Raw genomic sequence first — 10,382 nt, forward strand, 5'->3', positions numbered from 1 at the left:
ACGGGGCAGGCTTCGGGGAAGAAGGAACTATAGGGGGGATAGAAAGGAATGAGGGATGGTGGTCTTGAGGCATTATTACCGTCTCGTATTACGCCGTAATCACTGCAAAGTGGGACGATGCAATGGACGACGACGCAAGGGCGAAAGCCCTGGGCCAGTAACATAAAAAGAAAAAGCAGAGAAATGACTGCTTGGCGGTGACGCCGTCCGTGGGTCGTCAGCAGGTGGTGTCGGATTGCGTTAGGCCGTAGCCCCCATCCCAGCCTTTCGTTCATGGACTGGCGCCCCATTTGTCCATTACTTATTTCTTTCTCTCCTGCTTTTCTTTCTTTCGCGGCCGCTTCATTCATCTTTCGCCTTTCCTTTCCGATTCTCCTCATCAAATCTGGCTCTTTTTTTATATTTTGCCCTCGATGGCTTCGCGTTTGCGTATATAGGGCCGCCCAAAGGGGCGCTATTTTCTGTGCAGTGACGTCTTTGGCCGAATCTCTGTCGTCTGCTTTTCTTTTTCTTACCCCCGTACTGTTCAAGAGGGCACCGTTTCTGTCGTCTGCCGCGTTGCGCAGCGTACAGTAGAGAACCGTTGATGAGGAAAGTGTCTTTGCTGATCGTTAAAGTCGTTTTAATTACGCGCAGTTACGGAAAGAATGGCGCGGCTATACAAACGGAAAACGTCGCTGTTACATATATTTAGATACATACATGCATTACAACGCATTCGGCGAATGTGTACTTCATTTTCGTTTCGTTTTTTTTTTTATTTCGAGATAGCACGCAGATTTGTCGCAAGTGTTTGCAGAGAAATTGCCTTGTTAGTGCAAAGCGCATGACTTTTGCCGCCAGAAGGAAGAAAAGAACTCAGATATAACAAAGCGCAGACGTCTGCCCATATATAGCTTTTGTAGGCGACACCTTACTCCTCGGAATGTCTGATGTAAGGCGCAAAAAAATGTTTTCTATGGTAACTCATACATACTATATAGGGATGGCGGCTTACGCGATTTGATAGCGTGACGAAAAAGGGCGACATTCCTGCAGCTATATAGTATGCAAATATATGATTTCTACTGTTCTGTCAAAGCCAACAGCATACACCGGCATCCGATATTATGCCTGTTCATGCAAGCAGACGACGCCGAACAAACTCGTCCGCAGTTCACAAGGGTATAGCACCAACTGGCAAAGAAACACTATCCTTCCAAAGAACTGAAATATTGCTCTGTGCATAGCGTTTTATTTTTCTATTTTCTTCTTTTTTTACAGTGATAACAGCGTCTGAAAGGTGACACGACCTATTGAAAAACGGCTTATTTCGTTTTTTCGACGAGATAACCGATGGTGGCTTTTGCTCTCTTAACCAGCGCAGTATTTTTGACATTGTTTTTGAAATGGACGCGTCGACGGAGAAGCGCATCTGCATAAACTAACAGGTGATGCCACCAGAAAAAATAAGGAAGAAAAAGAAAAAAAGAAAGAAACACAGAAAGGAGAAAAAAAAACCTTCAGGTTCAGATAGCTTCCACGTGACACGTGAGCATTACTGCGCGTTCTAGGCTGTTCTAAGTAGCAAATCAACAGGCGAAAAATAGAAAACAATATCGAATCATCGTCCATCTAGCAGACGGCAGTGTGCGGTCGAAGCAGACGGCACACCGGCAAGTATCATTCAAGAGCAAAGACGTTGCGAGATAAGGGCCAAAAAGAAAAAAAAGAAGAATAGCGAACAATGCAAAGTAAACCACAGTTTTGAATTGAGTAGGTTCATTTTTGTCTATTAAACCTGCACTACCTTGACACTGCTTTTTTTTGTGTGTGTGCTTTTGTTTCCTTTTGCTTTGTTTCTCTTTCCAATGCATGCCCATTGTCTCCCCGGGCGAGCCTGCCACCTCCTGCAAGGCAAGCATAGTGCGATGTGAAAGATACTAAAAGAGAAAAAAGCAAGTTGAGTGAAAAACGCTTTCTCCCCGTGCTCTGAAAACAAGCCATATGTCGCGTTCCGAACGCGTGTTCGCCAACCCGCCCGTCATTTGTCACATCACCGTGCCAGACGTCTTCATACGCACTATAGCCTTGTTGTTTGTTTTGACGCGTTTCTGTTTGTTTTTATCGTTTATCTGTTTCAGTTTGGGGATCGAGGGGTCCGTTTTAATGAATGGTACTCTGGAGACTTCGAGTGGCCGAGTATAACGCAGTTTGCGTGCGATCTTTGCGAGAGATATCGAGCGAGTCAGCAAACAAACTCCCCACCCCCCCTGCCCCCAAGTCGACAAACTCGCGTTGTGTGTCTGTGCGCGTGTGTGTGCGTGAGTGTTTGTGTGTGTGTTCAGATTTTAAACGTTACGAGGCCTGACGAAGCAGAGGACAGTCGTGTAAGGAGACTGCTGCAGTGACGTAGCAGAAAATAAAAGGCGGTAAAACAAGTCTGAATGCACACCGCTTTAGACTAGGAATTGTGAGTTAATCACTAGTTAATGCCTAATTACCGAATCGCATATTTAACAATTTTCTTTTCTGAACATGTTGCAGTTGAAGAGCTAATCAGCGCTCAAGATGTGTTGACAAACCAGGTGTTTTTTTTTTATTCTTTTTTTAAAGGTGCGACTCTTAAAACAACATGGCATGTACGTATACCATGTCGTCTTCGCAAATAGGCTGCCTGGATTGGCGGCCTTTGGCCGCTTGAAATGTTTCAACCATAATACCTCGAATTAACTTTGTGATCACCAACTTTGAGAGCACATGTTGGAGCTGCGAAGCTGAAGCCGAGGGTGTCCACTTTCTTATAGGGTGTTCGCTTTCCCCTTACGTACGTACTTATGTTCATCTTACGCACTCTTTTTTTTAATTTCCTTGACAAATAACCACATGCCATGGTAGCACAGTGACCATGGTGTTACGTTGCTGATCTCGAAGTCGCTGTTTCGACTCTTTTTCAACAGCGCAAAGGACGAGGACGAGACAAGTGCACATTTCAGCGCTGTGTAACTTGTCTCGTCCTTGTACTTCGCGCTGTTAAAAGAAGAATGTCACACCAACTTGCCCAAACTTCAATAGTGTCCGCTGTTTCGAACCCCGCTGCCTTTCGGTGGGACCAAAAACTCTAAAGCACCCCACGTGGTCAAACATTCAAAAATGGTACAGAAGTATTAAAAATTGTCAACTGATGCGTATAAGCATTCTTTGGCTCGAACGCTACTTCGCCTTTGCTTACTTGCTCTTCCTAGCTTTGTGCATGTCTACCCATCGCTTCTCCGGTGCCAAAGTAATGAAATCCGTGTACTGGATGGTGTGGAGATGAGTTCCCAGGAAGCTGTGCATAGTCCCCTTCGCAGCGTTCGTATCACTGAGCTGGAACGCCGGTACCACCGGTTTCACCACAGATGTTTTTTCCCGTTTATATCATTTTCTATTTTCTTTTTTTCGCTTTTGTTACGACCTTGACGTGGCTACTGCGGCGTCACCAGTTTTATTTTTTTGAACGCCACCAACATTCTTTTTATTATTATTAATGAACTATTATCACATGTACCAATAAGTTTTAATCTGTACACTCAGTAGCCCCACAGCAGGCTTCTCTGCACAAAGTCTCTTACCGCAGAAAAGTAAGCTTTCAAGGCGGCCTGACGACAACAAATTTCTCTCAGATCAGTTTTCTTTTCTTTTCTTTTTTTTTAAGTTTCAAATGTTCATTGTGGCCTATAATGCTACCAATCATCTACACTTAGACTATTAAAATGATTAAATGTCTTAACATTACGAATTACGCAGCTTGGTGCAGATACAAGGCATTACACTTTTTCGCACGAGAGATAGATATTGCTGGGGTACTCGCTAGAGAATGCTTACGCATTAATACCGGAGTACAGCGTGTCTCGCAAGCAAACCGTCGTTCCGGCAAGTAAAACACCATAATTTATTGTGTTTATATTACCCACGCCACCAACTCGCTTTACATATTCGCTGACGTAACGCAAGTACGAGGAAAAGCTGCATGCGAACAATTAAAACTCAAGAAACGAGAAAAAAGAAAGCAGTATGAAGGCGGTTGATCGATCGGATTTAATGTCCTGAAGCAAGAGATAGGTTGCTACTTATGACGCAGTAGAGGGTGTTGGATTAGTTTCGAACGCCTGGGGCTGTTTAGCGTACACCAAGAGCTCGGAACACGATTTGTTCTTGCACTTTGCCGTCGTGGAAATGCAGATGTACACCGCCACCGGAAATCGAAAGCGCAACTATTGGCTTCGCAGCGAAACACTGCCGTAGCCAATGGACCCCCCCCCGCCCCCCCTCCACCCTCATCCTTCTTCAAAATAAACTGAATTAACCCGGCAATCTGGACGAGTTGGCGACTGAACATATTCCTGAGCTCGTATCGTGCACTTAGTTTTGTCCTTCGTCCGGGTTGCGTTGCCCGCCCCTAGCAATAACTTCAAAATAAAGAGAAAATTATTAAAGCGAAGCGTTATTCGGGAACATTTACAGATGCGCGTTTGTCAACCTACGCTCACTTGAGTTACGGAATAGCTTGTCACGGGACGAGAAGAAAGGGGGTTAACCGAGGGGGTCCGAGGAGCCCACGGGACGAGGCGTTTGTATAACGAATCGGCTTACACAGCCATCTGTACGGTCCTCACGCAGTCGCGACGGTGACCATGGAGTCCACCGGATAGACCCACTGAGTGGACTGCCCATTTCAGCGCGCGCTGAATGGGTAGAGCTTGAGGTCCGGTGGCGACAATTGGTGCCTGCTTATGCACCGACTTCGATCTCTGCAGCCAATCAGCCAATGACATTCTACACAGTGGACACTCACAGAATGGCCGCTCTCTTTCCCCTACCGAGCGGCTGAACGCAACTAATGGCACCTGAATATGGCACCTAAATGTCGAGTGTTCAGTTCAGACCCAACATCGTTGTCGTCTTCGTCACTTCTTGAGGATCATCGCGACAATCTCGAGCATATTAGTTACGATACCCTTAACTATACTGAAACGAATGTACTCACTCAAGCGCACATTCTTCTTTATCAAAGCCGCCCATTCTTTCCTGTGATTTGGCGCGCCAGCTCGGTCTGCTTTTTCGCCTATTGGGCCGACTCCGGAGTACGTGTGCATAATCTGTGGTCACGTGTGTCGCCATGTTGTGGCTATCAACCGCCTTGCGGTAGGCTACGCTGTCACGCAGGCACGTATTCGTTGTATGCTGCGAAACGTGGCGCGGAACTCGAACAGCGACTTGCGCGTAACCGCAAAACCACACTGGCACGAGGCATGTCTGCTCAGTGTGGGACAGGAAGGCCGAACAGTTCCTTACGCGTATAAACTTAGAAATAAAATAAGATTGCACGCAGCGTGCAATCTTATTCATATGTTGCGCATATCATTTAACTGAAAAGTTTGAATCAAACGTTTCTTCCTTCGCCTAACGTTGATTCCAGCGAGCGCGTTGGATTTCACGTATTTCCTTTTAAAGTTATTATAAACAGAAAAAGAAAGAGAGATAGAGCAAGGTCCGGGAGCGTCGCTATAAGCCTAAATACACACTGAACTAAAAAGTCACCGTGCGTGTTTTGATACGCGATACGTTGGTCTAGACGAGGTGGGCCGGAGGGTGAGAGGGGGGGGGGGTAGCTAAGGGACCATGCAGGCGAGCTTAGGTGCGCTCGAACCGGGCCAAACTAGGTCCCTAATCGGTGCGATATAATTTGAGCTCGCTGCCCCGAGATCCTACCCCCCCCTTGTCCAAACAGACGGGCGCGGTCGGGAGTCGGGGAGAGAGATTATGGCACGGGGAACTGGAGTGTTCCTTTGGGAGTAAGGGGCAGCAAGCAGTATGGCGTCATTCGAAGCCATATCCCTACCTCCTCTCCCCTCCCTCCACTTGTGACGTCAACAGCAGCGTCGATCCAGGAATGAATGTGCATCGCTTGGTGTACAGGCTTTCGCGTACTAGATGCCAAGGCTGGAAAACGCGGAAAACAGCGTTTTCTTTTATTGCGAATAGTCGTAAATTAATTGTATTAAATCGTGACGTTTAAGTGCTGGAACGGGATGTCGGGGTGGAGGGCTCCGGATTCATTTTTGTCGTCCACCCGGGACGTGGTTCTTTGACGCGCAGGCAAAGCTCGGTTAGCGAGCGCTTTTGCGTTGCGCGCTCGTCGAAATGCGGCCGTCACGGTCGTATCGAAGCCGCGACCAACGTCGGAGATGTAGACGGCCGCAGCAGCAGCACTTGATGGCGATGATGATATGAGCGTGTGATGTTATTGGGGCCGGATCACTCCAGAAAAAGGGAGAAGCAGCACGCGGAAGCAAAAACACACATCAGACTTGTATTGACGTACACGACACAGATAATGGCACACACACGTGACAATGTCCCAAAATGCCTCATAGGCGACATGCACTATATCTATGGATCGGTGGATTATGATTGGCCTACAGTTCCTGCGGAAGCGTGTGTCGCCGTGTCTGAGACCTCGTTGAACCGATGCCGGCCAGCGGGGTCGGACAACAGTGTCGGCCGGCGGGTCGGACAGCCGCGTAGGACGGCCGGGACGGTCGGCTGGGTCGGACAGCCGGGTTGGACGGCCGGGTCGGACCGCCTCGCGGGGCTCAGGTAGCCGGCCGCAGTCGCCGGGTCGCGTCCACAGCTGGCGGGGTAGCACTGTGGCCGCTCACCCGAACGCTCGAGCACCCCGGTTCCGGACCGCCAGCCCTCCTGGACCAGTGCCCAGCGGAAGAGCGGGGCGAGGTAACCTCCCAGCGGGCGACAGTGTTGCTTGAGGTGTGGCGTATTGGCGCGGTCGGCGATAGCTCCTATGGGCCAGACGCCCAGCGAGGAAGCTGTTTTCCGTCGACCGCCGAACCTCGCGCACTGCTCACGATACGGGCCACGGGCCACACTCTCTCGCGCCACGCTTTTCGAGGCGCCACTGTCGACGCTCCCAAATCGGCGTCGATGATGATGATGGTTCTCTCGCGGGTATTTGCAAAGAGTCGGTGTCCTCTTAGCCCTCGCACGGTGCACTGCCTTCCTATGTTTATGCTTTCCACTCCCGCGTACCATATATTATGACAGAGCGTATATTTTGAAACCATTCATTGCGCAGTTTTGCGCACTAGTCTACATTTTTCAAAGGTGCAAAAGTTTGTTTCATTACATGCTTTCCGTTGTTTGAGCTAAAGAAGGTAGCCACTCATTCGACCGAATATCAATTATGTTGTTGCGCGCGCACACATACACACATACAAGAACACAGACAAGAACACACTCACAAACGCACACAAACACACATATAAGAACACACGCACTAACACACACAAACGCACACAGAAGAACACATGCACTAACACACACAAACACACAAAAACACGCACAAGCACACACAAACACACACAAACATGGACAAGCGCGCACAAGTACACACAAACACACGCACGCACACACAAACATGCACAAGCGCGCACAAGCACATACAAGCACACACAAACACACACAAAAATTGCCAAGCGCGCACAAGCACACACAAACACCCGCACACACACACACAAACACACGCACTCACTCACGCACGTACGCGCACACGATCGCGCAGGAACGCATAACTTCGATTTCCTTCCCTCTCGGCCTCATTCCCGACACGCACTGTCGCTCAGCCCCCTGTAGATTTTTTTTTAGTCGCATTCCGAAGTTGCGTTTCGCGTTCGACAGGAATCTGAACGGGCTTGAGAGCGACTGCGGGACTGTCGAGCGCCGCCCCTTCAACGGCCCGATGTAGTGGAGTGGCGTGGGATCAAGTGTGTGCGCGGGTCGCTTTGTGCGGAGGCAAGTGGCTTGCGTCACACGATCTAGCGCGCGTTCAAGCGGCGGTGACTGTGAGGGACGCAAAAAAAAAAAGATCGGGGTCGACAATCAGTGGGCAGGTATGGGGCGGTTGACTGAAGAGGAAAAGGTGTGAAATGGTGAGTGTACCGAATATATAGACCAATACCACGATGACTTTTCAATACGTGGCACCGGTGTCGCTAAGGCGTCGAATCCATTAGCGGTCTGTATAGCGAGCTATCGTGGTCCGAAGCATGTATGTTTTTTTATGTAATTATTTTCATCCTATGTGACGCGTTACCTCATTCAGTGTCTATATTGTCTATATATACAGTGCCTATATACACCGCACCTTAATCTCATGTAAACGTTTGGGTTATTGCAATATACCGGTGATAATCTATGCCGAAATGAAACCAATAGATCAGACAGATACACATTGTGAGGCGTCTACGCAGCGATGTGAAGGGGACGAAAGCTATGTATGACACTTGTGCTTTACAGCGAAGCTGTATATGGCTAGCCGATTCGTCCGTCCATCCGTCTGTATGTCGCCTGTACGCCGAAAACTCCTCCGGCGCAACCCCATGCGCATGCGTGAAAAAAAAAGAGAGAAAGGGAGGCGCGCGATTAGCCAACATCCCCCAGATAGCGCAAGGCCTATTTACTCCGATCTATGACGTCAGGCTACCTGGCCCGAAATTTCCGCTGACAAGGCTGGTGTGACGAAAGTGGTGACGTCAAAATCAATGTTGCCTACTCGGGAGCATCCACATTAGATTTTGTGGCTGTCGGGCCAGGTAACGTGACGTCATGGATGGAAGGGGAAAGGCCTCGTGCTATCTAGGTTGCGTTGGATTAGCTGCACCAGTAGAGACGTCGTTGCTCTCCGCCGCAGCCGAGCGCCCGCGCTGCAGTTTGTCTCCGGTTCCGCAATGGGTGGGCCACGTGTCACGCATGCGCCTTAGGAACAGGCAGCTTTCGATCCCGAGCGGAAGAACAGGCTCGTGCAGCCGAGCGCAAGCAGCAACTGCGTACCGAGGATCCGGTAGCCTACCAAGACGTTGTTCAATGAACTGTCGGGATTAAGCCAGTGATAAACACCAGGGCCGCAAGTTTCAGCTTCGCTGGTTCACCATCTGTACAGAGTGTTTGGTTGTTAAGTCTTTTTTATGGTCTTAGTTGACTTGCCCATATTTTGTTACACACTGCATGCATAGGGCCGACCACTAGCTAAATTCGGGTTTTGGTCCAAGCATGTTTGTATACATCTTTCTTGTTCTTTAACATAATGTTCCGTTGATTGATTGATAGTCGAGCAAAGAATGCTGATGACAGCTGTATGGACTGAGAAATTCGACCCATGTGCAGTTGCATGGGTCGCATGCAACTGCACATACATGCACGTCTTGTGTATTACGCACGTCTTGTGACATAGACCAGCTCTGAGAGGGTCGGCCAGGAATGGACAAGTGCTCAGTGGCTAAATCAAAGAATATCATGTGAATGAAAAAATTCGTTCTATATATTGCGCTGCTTTATTACGAAGCCGGTATGCCGACATTATGTGTTCAGGATTTATGCAATACATATATTTTTTTACGACGAAGCTGTATATGGTTACTTTCCGGAAAAATGTGATTGCGCCTATCGAGCCGTGTAGATCAAGAATGTCTCCCCAAACGCGGGCCGATCCCTAAGATGGTGCAATACCGGGCCGACCAGCGGTGGCGGTGAAGCAGACTTTAAGCACTCTGCCATCTTGTAAAAATAAGTTTAATATATGCGGTCCAAATACAGCCCGTATCAGATATTAAGCTGATAAGAACAGATACTACACTTTGACCCGCGTCGGCCATGTCTACGTTCGCACCGCCCTCTCTTTGTCGGCGTTCCAAGCGCTTGCGTATCTCCCTTCCTTTCCTCCCGCTCTTCAGTGGGGCCAGTCCCGTAAGGGTTCTGCCCGTCAGGACCGCGAGGGGGAAAGAAATGCGAACCGTCCATGCGGCCCCGATTCCGCAGACTTGGAACGTTTCACCGGAGCAATGGCCAGGTTTCAGAGGGAGTTTGTAGGGAACGAATCTTGTGTTGTCTGTGTTATGTGTGACCGCTTGTGGTTTTCGAGTGACCTCACAACCATTACTGCACTGCGGGGCGCCGACCGACGCAGGAGCGCCTTGGCTACGGTGAAGCAGTGTGTGCCCCCGCGAAGTGCGGTGAGGTGCGTGTTTGTTCTACGTGCCGGGATTCGTTAGTAAAAGGTGTCGTGTCGCGTTTTACAACAACACATGGGTATGTCTAAGCCCCGGTGCCTCATCATCTTTCGAGGCTCAACATCGTCGAGGAGCGACTAGACGCACCTCGCCTACCATTCATGTGCACACGGCGTTTACGACGCACGGCAATGGACAGTTCCCGATTAAGGCACCCACGTACACAGCTTCGCTGCTCACCCACCTCCACAGAGTGGAATGGCACTGATTTTTTTTTTTTCAGACGATTAGGCCTAGATTTTGCCAGCAATGCGCGCAACTAAGTTTTCAAAAGCGCTG

At 49.0% G+C, this 10,382-nt stretch overlaps 1 pseudogene; it reads right to left on the bottom strand.

Annotated features, from left to right (window-relative positions):
* Positions 1-9,509: 9,509 nt before the first annotated feature.
* Positions 9,510-9,689, bottom strand: LOC139048191 (U2 spliceosomal RNA; annotated as a pseudogene).
* Positions 9,690-10,382: the final 693 nt, after the last annotated feature.

This window comes from Dermacentor albipictus, chromosome 7 (genome assembly GCF_038994185.2).
Source record: "Dermacentor albipictus isolate Rhodes 1998 colony chromosome 7, USDA_Dalb.pri_finalv2, whole genome shotgun sequence".
NCBI lineage: Eukaryota > Metazoa > Arthropoda > Arachnida > Ixodida > Ixodidae > Dermacentor > Dermacentor albipictus.